Here is a 10,652-nt window from a genome sequence, read left to right as displayed (position 1 = left end):
ACACAGCCCCTAGCTACCCCCTCCCTGTACCCTGAGCTACCCCCTGACCCCACACAGCCCCTAGCTACCCCCTCCCTGCACCCTGAGTTACCCCCTGACCCCACACAGCCCCTAGCTACCCCCTCCCTGCACCCTGAGCTACCCCCCTAGCCCCACACAGCCCCTAGCTACCCCCTCCCTGCACCCTGAGCTACCCCCCGGCCCCACACAGCCCCTAGCTACCCCCTCCCTGCACCCTGAGCTACCCCCCTAGCCCCACACAGCCCCTAGCTACCCCCTCCCTGCACCCTGAGCTACCCCCCTGACCCCACACAGCCCCTAGCTACCCCCTCCCTGCACCCTGAGCTACCCCCCTGACCCCACACAGCCCCTAGCTACCCCCTCCCTGCACCCTGAGCTACCCCCCGGCCCCACACAGCCCCTAGCTACCCCCTCCCTGCACCCTGAGCTACCCCCCTGACCCCACACAGCCCCTAGCTACCCCCTCCCTGCACCCTGAGCTACCCCCCGGCCCCACACAGCCCCTAGCTACCCCCTCCCTGCACCCTGAGCTACCCCCCTGACCCCACACAGCCCCTGGCTACCCCCTCCCTGCAACCTGAGCTACCCCCTGACCCCCCACAGCCCCTGGCTACTCCCTACCTGCACCCTGAGCTACCCCCCTGACCCCACACAGCCCCTGGCTACCCCCTCCCTGCAACCTGAGCTACCCCCTGACCCCCCACAGCCCCTGGCTACTCCCTCCCTGCACCCTGAGCTACCCCCCTAGCCCCACACAGCCCCTAGCTACCCCCTCCCTGCACCCTGAGCTACTCCCCTGACCCCACACAGCCCCTAGCTACCCCCTCTCTGCACCCTGAGCTACCCCCCTGACCCCACACAGCCCCTAGCTACCCCCTCCCTGCACCCTGAGCTACCCCCTAGCCCCACACAGCCCCTAGATACCCCCTCCCTGCAACCTGAGCTACCCCCTGACCCCCCACAGCCCCTAGCTACCCCCTCCCTGCACCCTGAGCTATCCCCCTGACCCCACACAGCCCCTAGCTACCCCCTCCCTGCACCCTGAGCTACCCCTTGCCCACACACAGCCCCTGGCTACCTCCTTCCCTGCACCCTGAGCTACCCCCTGACCCCACACAGCCCCTGGGTACCCCCCTCTCTGCACCCTGAGCTACCCCCTGACCCCACACAGCCCCTAGCTACCCCCCTCCCTGCACCCTGAGCTACCCCCTGACCCCACACAGCCCCTGGCTACCCCCTCCCTGCACCCTGAGCTACCTCCCTGACCCCACACAGCCCCTAGCTACCCCCTCCCTGCACCCTGAGCTACCCCCCTGACCCCACACAGCCCCTAGCTACCCCCTCCCTGCACCCTGAGCTACCCCCTGACCCCACACAGCCCCTGGCTACCCCCTCCCTGCACCCTGAGCTACCCCCTGTCCACACACAGCCCCTGGCTATCCCCTCCCTGCACCCTGAGCTACCCACTGCTCAAACACAGCCCCTGGCTACCCACCTGCCTGCACCCTGAGCTACCCCCTAGCCCCACACAGCCCCTAGCTACCCCCTCCCTGCACCATGAGCTACCCCCCTAGCCCCACACAGCCCCTAGATACCCCCTCCCTGCACCCTGAGCTACCCCCCTGACGCCACACAGCCCCTGGCTACCCCCTCCCTGCACCCTGAGCTACCCCCCTAGCCCCACACAGCCCCTAGATACCCCCTCCCTGCACCCTGAGCTACCCCCCTGACCCCACACAGCCCCTAGCTACCCCCTCCCTGCACCCTGAGCTACCCCCTGACCCCACACAGCCCCTGGCTACCCCCTCCCTGCACCCTGAGCTACCCCCTGTCCACACACAGCCCCTGGCTATCCCCTCCCTGCACCCTGAGCTACCCACTGCTCAAACACAGCCCCTGGCTACCCACCTGCCTGCACCCTGAGCTGTTTTCAAACTTTTGGAGCTGAGCCCCCCACCTTTGAGTTATAATTTTTGGTTGCGTCCCCAACCCAGACAGGCTGGGTGGCCTGCTGAGGTGAGTCGGGGATGGAGGTGATGCTCCCTCCCCAGACCCCCATCTTGCGGAGCTGACTCGAGCCCCACTGGCCCCTGCCCACCCAAAATAAAAGTCAAACTACACCTCTGTCTGAGCCCCTCCCCGCCCCGGCCAAGAGCCTTGAGTTCCCCCCTCCCATGCTGGGCCCTGGTGTTTTTCTAGCATGTTGTGAGGGGTCTCAGAAAGAAAAAGGTTGAGAACCCCTGGTGCAGACCAGGCCTGAGATCCTATGTACGTTCTCGGGGGCTAGCCCAAGCCTCTGCCTGTACCTGCACCTGCATGGCCATACTGCTATTTCTAGTGTGCTAGCTTGAGCAGAGCTGGGAATTACACCTTCTGCTGCAGTGTAGAGATAACCCCTAATGTGGACAGGAATTGAAATAAGTTCTACCAGCATAAGGCACCTTTGTACTGGTAAAACTGTGTCTACACTAGGGCTTTTTCCAGTATAATCACGAGGACAAAAAAACCCCACACCCCTAACTGACATAGTTATACCAGTAAAATATAAATGTGGACCGCCCCTTAAAGTGCGATTTATGTGTACAGACAAGGCCATAGGCAGGAAAGGTGTGTTGGAAATGCCCCATTGACAGGACTCAATCGAGGTTCTGAAATAGCCTCCAAGACGGTGTCTGAATGGCGCTGCAATCCAAACAGCTCACGGTTAAACCGATTCACCTCTGTTCTGTCCCGCACAGCTGCGGACGCTTCCTGTGGCCACTGAGTGGAGCTTCCTTTCTGTGCTCTGTGTAGCACATCACACCCTTTCATTTGGTTCTCCCACTGCTGTCTGTGAGCCACCTTCCATGCACCCACCAGCTACCTGGAATCCCCTTCCTAACCTGATCCACCACAGCTCTGCCCTCCAAGACACGTCCTGAAATTCAAAGCAATTGTATGATCTTATTGCTGTTTCCCTGAGCTTCCCTCTCCAAACTTGGATCCATCTTTTTCTAGAAGTGCACAGCTCCCATGGTGACAGATACTTGATTAAAACCTAGGTGGACAGATTAGCTCTCAACTTTTAGACTGTGCACTCTTAGGGCAAGGACATTGTTTTCCTTCTCTGTAAGGTGCCATACACATTCAGGGGGTTTTATAAATAATAATCTCGTTAGGTATATCTAGAACGGGAAGTTCCACCTCCTGTTTTACCAAAAGCAATAGCATCAGTGAGGCTGTAGTATAAACAGGGTGCATGCATTTCCCCCCTGTGGTATCTAACCCACAGAGCTGTAAAAATGCCCGAGCCATTTGTGTGTTACTTTTCCCACCATTGTAACCAGCAGTAGATAACAATGGGGTCTTATCTTTTTCCTAGAAAAGATCCTGATGAAAGCACTTACAATCCAAAATGGCCAAACTGCCACCGGGGGCACAGAAGTGGAGTCACTTGACTCAAGTCACAGGGCCAGGGCTGCCAATAAGAACGCTCCTGACTCCCAGTGCAGTGCTCTATCCGCTACACTACACTTACGCCTCCCAGCTGCTCCGCCTGTCACTAGTGCCAGCAGCCAATGGGAGCCCACAGAGCATTCTCACTGGCCAATGGCACTGTGACCCACTCCTCAAAGCCCTTGGATGCTATCAGCTTAAGATACCCCTGGCTGCTTACAAGACAGACGTCAAGGTGGATTATAAACTGTGTAGGGCAGGGCCATGTTCCTTTTATGTCCTACCTAGTGCAGAGCATATTGTCTTCATTTAAATAACAACAATAAACAATAATCAAGCTGCCCACACTCTATGCCATCTGCCTCTATTTATTTCAACTACTGTAGTTACCATTCCTCCACACTGTTCATCTCAAACACTCCCCAGGCGCCAGGATTTCTATGGTGTTAGTTAACGTGCCCCATTACAAAGAACACAGGTGCCAACCTGCCCTATTCAATAAAGCTGGTACCTATTACTTTTTAAACACTTTTCTTTCTATCTTCATGTTATAATAAAGACCAGCTGCGCCCAAGGCATTTCAAACGGAGCTAAATCTGTGCCCATTTCCCCTCCCAAACACCCCTATTAATTGCCATTCAATGTTTGGCATCTGTGCCAGCCACATGGGCACCCCTGAGGAGTTTATGGAGCGATGCTGCCAGGTTTGGATGGACCCTTCCTTACCCCTTCAACTCTGCTTTGCCTCTCACCCTTCCACCTCGGGCCTAAAGTCACTCATTAACTGCTCAATCACTTAAGTCTGGAGCCCAATCTCCCCCTACCCTCAGGAGGTCAGAAAGCAAACAGGGAGCTCTCAGGGGGCCATTATCTCCCAGCTCCACAGTACACACAAAATGAATGAGCAAACAGAACCGTGGAAAAAATTAGATCAATCCCATCATGGCTGTGGCATGGAGGGAGGCTCTCAGAAGCTTGGGTAAGTCACTTTGATTCCCATGTCTCTGAACCTCTGGCTGCAAACCTGGTCTAGTTGTCACATACAGACGGGCCTTCTCATGAGCTTTCTGTCACTCTGGCCCCTGCTGTAACTGGAGCAAGGAAACAAAGAGGGTATAAAATGTGGGCCCAGGCAGTGCCGAGAGGGAGAGCTAGGTTAGGGGGAGAGGAGAGGATTTCGGTTCAAAGGGGAATTGTGACTAGGGTTCAGGACTGGATTCAACAGTGCCGAAATGCTACTAGTTGCTCTTAGGAGATGTCTGCCCCTGAATGGTGGAAATTTCCTGGGTCCAGCTGATCAGCCTCCACCATCTCAAATCTTGCAAGGTCAGTTTCCCCTGCAACAGTTCTGCTGTCTTGGACCGTTCTGATGAACTTTCATCCAGATCTGAACCAGAACCAGAAAACAAACCTTTTCTCATTGTGGGACTGCCCTGGACAGGGCCGTAACCAGAGCGGGGCAAAGGGGGCAGCCCCCCAGGGTGGGAAAGCCACCAGGGTGGGAAAATGGGGTGGGAGGTGGGCACATGGAGTCACGTGCCCCCTCAGATTTCTACCTTCCATTTAGCACAGAGGTTTTCAAACTGAGGCGTGCCTGCCAGGAGCCAGTGGATCGGAAGTTGGTGGGAGCTGTGTGGCCCACTTGGGCCCCTGGCTCTCCACACAGTGGGAGCTGGTTGGCTCCCCAGCAGCCCTCCCTGCCATGTTCCCTGAGCTGGGCCATCCCTGCACATCTGGGTGCTCCCCTGGCAAGGCAGGTGACAGAAATCCAAGCTGCGCCCCCGACACGCTCTTGCCTCTCCTCCGAAGGAGTCCAGTGCCAGCCAGTGACACCCCCGGGAGCTGGCCCTGGCCTGGCTGCCATGAGATGCTCCCCGAAGTGTTCGCTCGCTGCTGCCCGGCTCTGCTGATGCTCCTCAGTCCAGAGGCGACGTGTGGGATGGTCACATGCCCCCTCCCGAACCTTTAAATTGTGCCCCCCCATCAAGAGTTATTCTTCAATCAACCTAGCTACCGCCTGTTGAGGGGGTGGATTAACTACAGTGATGAGAAAAACCCTTCCACTGCTGTAGCAAGTGTCTTCAGCTGCCGTGGCAGTGTAGACACAGTCTAAATGGACAGGATAGACAAAGGGTGGGAGGGGAAACCAAGGCACACAGGTTCAGTGACTGCCTTGCCCAAGCTCACACAGCAGGTCAGCATAGGCTCTCATGGCTGCTCTTTTAAACACTGTAGAGAGACCTGCTCTCGGTAAATATGCCCAAGTCCTCCCTCCACTACAGCTCCCCGTGCCTGTTGCTATCGCCAGTGGGGAGTTACAGGTTCCAGGAAGCCCAGAGTGAACAAGGCCCTAAGGATGCTGCAGCCCAGCCAGTGACCCTCTCCAATCTCCCCTGTTTTCAGTGCCCCTTGACCCAGCTGGTTGATTGTTTCTTCAATTGCCTGGTCTTAAGGGCATTCGCATTTCAATGAGCCCCCTTAGGCTTTGCACTGAGGTGGACAGGGTGTGGGAGGTGCTATTGTTTACTGGAGACTGTTTTCTGCAAAGCTGGGCTCAAGGCAGCAGCCTGCTGGTTTCACAAGGAGGACACTGAAGAAGCAGCAAAATCCTTTAAAGAAAATCCAGCCTGAAGATTTATATTCTGTGCCACCCGGGAACCTTTACCTGGGAAAAGACTGAATCTCCATGGCTCTTTACTAACGTGCTTTGGAAAAGACCCTCCTTCTGCCCTCTCCTCTGAAAAGGAGACCCTGACTCGTGCAGTGGTGAACATGCCTCTCAGCGAGAGCCTACAGAAGCACAAGCCCTGCCCTCTAGTTCTAGCTCATATTCTCCATCCCTCAGTAACACAGGTGCAGCTCAGCTTGCATTTGCGATGCTCCTTATATTTTCCTCATCCGACTGAGGCCTTGGCTCCACTTGGGGATTCACAGCGTTGCCGCGGCAGCGCTGTGAAGCGCGAGTGTAGTCGCGCCGCCAGCGCTGCGAGAGCTCTCTCGCAGCACTGTATGTACTCCACCTCGCCGAGGGGAATAGCTTGCAGTGCTGTGAGCGAGTGTGCAGCGCTGCAGGCTCTGATTACACCGGCGCTTTACTGCGCTGCACTCACTGCACTCACGGGGGGGGGGGGGGGGCGTTTTCACACCCCTGAGCGCAGCAAGTTGCAGAGCTGTACAGCGCCAGCATAGCCAAGGCCTGAGATTCCTGTCTTCTTCTCCGTGCTCCTACAGCACATGGACACTCAGCTTTTGGAGTTGATCATTTTCAAAGGCATAATTGGCAACTAGTTGCCTGGGCGACATTTTCAACAGCTCTAAGTGACTTAGGTCCCTAAATCCCATTGCAAGTCAAACATCTCCTTCAAAGTGCCTAGTACCCTGAATTGAATGATAGGAGTGCCTAGAGGGTCCAAGTAATGGATCATTAATAATAAGCAAAAGGTCTCAACCTAGCCACTTTGGGTCAGATTTTTAGAGGTATTTAGGCACATAAAGATGCAGATGAGCAGCCATCGAGATTTTCAAAAGCTTTTTCCTTCCTACCAAGATTTTCCCTTCCTACCTTCTGTCAAAAGCTCTGCTGGTCGGAGCTCACATGATTGTGTTAAGGGCTGGGTAGACCTCACGGAGGCTTTTGCCACAGCTAGTCAGACAGACATCTTTCTGGCTCAGAAATTTGCCTGAGTTCACAAACCATTTCCTCTAATTTTTCTCCAGGTCTGACGCAATTTAGAAAACAAAATAGGGGGAGGGTTGTTTGCCAGCTAAAGAGAAAACCAGTACTGTGATTAGAAACTAGGGGCTGTGCTCGCTACAAGAGGAGGTTCTGGGACGGGGGGGGGGGGGGGGGGGGGCTTACAGCCTTATCCACACACAAAAATTGTACTGCTTCAGCTACACTGGTATTGTTACAGTGGTACAATCCCCTGGTGTGGGTGCAGTTATACCAGTATAAATGTGCTTATTCATGAAAGTACATTTATCCTGGTATGATTGCATCCACACTAGGGGTTGTGCCAGTAAAACTGTGCCCATGTTTACACTAGGAACACTTTACTGGCATAGGTATACCAGTACACCTCCGGGAGGTGTCCCACAATGCCCGTTCTCGCCTCTCTGGACATCGGTTTGAACTCTACTGCCCTGCTCTCAGGTGACCAACCATGAGCCCCACCCCTTAAATTTCTTGGGAATTTTGAAAGTCCCCTTCCTGTTTGCTCAGTGACGCGTGCAGTGGTCTCAGCACGTCTTTCCAAGTGACCACGACTGCTCCACGCACCAGGCGATCCCCACTTGGAGCAATGGCGAGGTGCTGGACTTCATCAGCATTCGGGGAGAAGAGGCTGTCCAGTCCCAGCTGCACTCCAGCCGTAGGGATTATGATACCTACAGACAGATTTCACGATGCATGACAGAAAGGGACCATGACCGGGACACACTGCAGTGCAGGGTCAAAGTGAAGGAGCTGCGGAACACCTACCATAAGGCACGGGAGGCTCCAGTGCTGCGCCCACGAGCTGCTGCTTCTACAAAGAGTTGGATGTGATACTTGGTGGCAACCCCACCTCCACTGTGAAGGCCACGGGGATACTTTGGTGGCTCGCATGCCAGTTGAGAGTGGATTGAGCGAGAAGGAGAAAATCTTGGACAATGATGTGGAGGGGGACCCAGAGGCAGAGGATGACTCAGAGGTCAGAGATGCATGCAGCCAGGAGCTCTTCTCTACCCTGGAGGAGGCTACCCAGTCACAGCGGTTGGAGCTTGGTGTAGTGCAAACAGGAGAAGAGGCCCCTGGTAAGTGGCTTTGATTTTGGGAATCGCTGAAGCGAGTTGTCGGGGGCAGGAGGGTTGCAAAAAGCAGGCTTGGGTCTGTATGATGCACATACCAGCGCATACCTAGTCTGAGCGGCAGAACAGGGTATTGATTGATTCCCTCACTTCACGGGAATCTGCCTCAGAGATCTCCAGGAAACTCTCATGGAGATACTGGCAATCTACTGCTGCAGGTTCTTTGGCAGTACTGCTTTGTTTCTTGCCCCATTAAGGGTAACTTTCCCATGCCACTTTGCCGTCACTGGTGGGAGGGGAGGAGGAGGTTGGGACCATTGCTGCACACAGGTGAGCCGCATAAGGGCCAGGGCAGAAGCCGCAGTCTTGGAGAAGACCCTCCCTTGATTCCCTGCTCACCCTCAGCAGCGAGATATCTTCCATAATGAACACAGCCTGTGGAAAATGTGGGGACAGTAATGATTATCAGCCCCCCCCCCCCCAAGTGCTGGCTCTCCCCAAGAGCCACATGCCCAGTGTACAGTACAGTCCTGGAACACTGATTTCCTCTGTCCCTGCGGCTACTCACCATTTTGGGGGTCTTGTGGCTCATGTGAGCTTGCCTGGGGTCAGCCAGTTAGTGACAGGTATGTGAATAGTGGCTGTGTTTTAAATCACTGAATCAGTGGTCTGTGTGTTGCAAACCATGCTACTTCTGTAAAATGTTGCATTTTGGCTTCACAGATATGACCTTGGGAGCCCAGCCTTCCTCTTTGTTATCACCAGCTGAATGGCTGCGCAGAATTAGAAAGCGGCCACGAAGAACTAAAGAGGACTTTCTGTGTGATGTCATGATGCACTCTGTGGCTGAAAAACAAGAACTGAAGCAGTGGCGGGACAGTGAGAAGAGGGACTGAAAGGAGAACACGGCATGCCAGAATGAAGCCACGGAGCTGCTCTTAAAAGTTATGGACACGCTCCAGGTGCTACTAGCACTACAAACCGAGCAGCTCCGTGCCTGCTTTCCCCTGCAGCCACTGTTGCAAAACTCTTTCCCATGCGCTCCCCAGACAATGCCAAAAAAATCTTATCAAGCTCCTGGCTCCAGTCTGTACCTGCTGCATTCCACTCCTGCCCCGTCACAGTCCAGCCCTGCGGACTCCCAGTACCCACTGCACTCAACACCCATCCCTCTGCAGTTTAGCCCTGCTGAAGTACAGTACCCGCTGCACTGTACTCCAAAGGACAAGGTTGCATATGATACCTGGACATATACAAATCTTTAACAGTCCCGGGACCCCACCTCCTCCTGGGACCCTCCCTTCCCTCATCCCCCACAGTGCTGATGTGTTTTTTTGTTTGTCTCTCTCCTCTAGTTGTTGTTTTTAAATAAAATAATTGTTTTGGTTTGAAAGCAATCCTTATTCCATTAATTGAAAGCAAACAGAGCTCTGCAAAGCAAGAGGCAACTTTCTTAAACCTTCATAGTGCATCACCTGCACCAATCACAATCACCTCCTCGCACTACAAGCACTGCACTCCCGAGCATAGCAACAAGTATTAGTGGATTTCAGCTTCAGATTGCTGCCTCAAGGCATCCCTGATCCTTATGGCCCCGCACTGCACCCCTCTACTAGCCCTGGTCTCTGGCTGTTCAAACTCAGCCTCCAGGTGCTGAGCCTCAGCGGTTCAGCCCTGAGTGAAGCTTTCATCCTTCCCTTATCAAATATTATGGAGCATACAGGATGCGGCTATAAGCATAGGAATATTGTTATCGGCCAGGTACAGCCTCCTATATAGGCAGCGCCAGCGGGCTTTTAAATGGCCAAAAGCACATTCAACAGTGATTCTGCAATTGCTCAGCCTGTTGTTGAACCGCTCCTTGCTGCTGTCAAGATGCCCCATGTATGGCTTGATAAGCCACATCATTAAGGGACAGGCAGAGTCTCCAAGGATCAGAATGGGCATTTCGACTTCCCCTACAGTGATCTTCTGGTCCGGGAAGACAGTCCCTGCTTGCAGCTTCCTGAACAGTCCAGTGTTCCAAAAGATGCGTGTCTCATGCACCTTTCCAGACCAGCCTGTGTTAATGTCCGTGAAACGCCCACGGTGATCCACAAGCCCCTGGAGAACCATAGAGAAATACCCCTTCTGATTAATCAGGGCCGGCTCTAGGATTTTTGCCGCCCAAAGCAAAAACAATTTTGGCCGCCTCCCCCCACCCCCGTTCTTTAATTACCCCACCCCCGGCCCCGCCTCAACTCCGCCCCTTCCCTAAATCCCCAGCCCTGCCTCCTCCCCCCAGGCTCTCAAGCCTGGGACAGAGGGGGAGCAGCGGCGCGCGAAACGGCCGCTCAGGATCTCCCCCTCCCTCCCAGGTTTGAGAGCCTGGGAGGGAGGGGGAGACTCCAAGTGGCCGCGGCGCGGGC

The sequence above is a fragment of the Malaclemys terrapin genome, chromosome 12, assembly GCF_027887155.1.
Source record: "Malaclemys terrapin pileata isolate rMalTer1 chromosome 12, rMalTer1.hap1, whole genome shotgun sequence".
NCBI lineage: Eukaryota > Metazoa > Chordata > Testudines > Emydidae > Malaclemys > Malaclemys terrapin.
Note: the sequence above shows the minus strand (reverse complement) of the source record.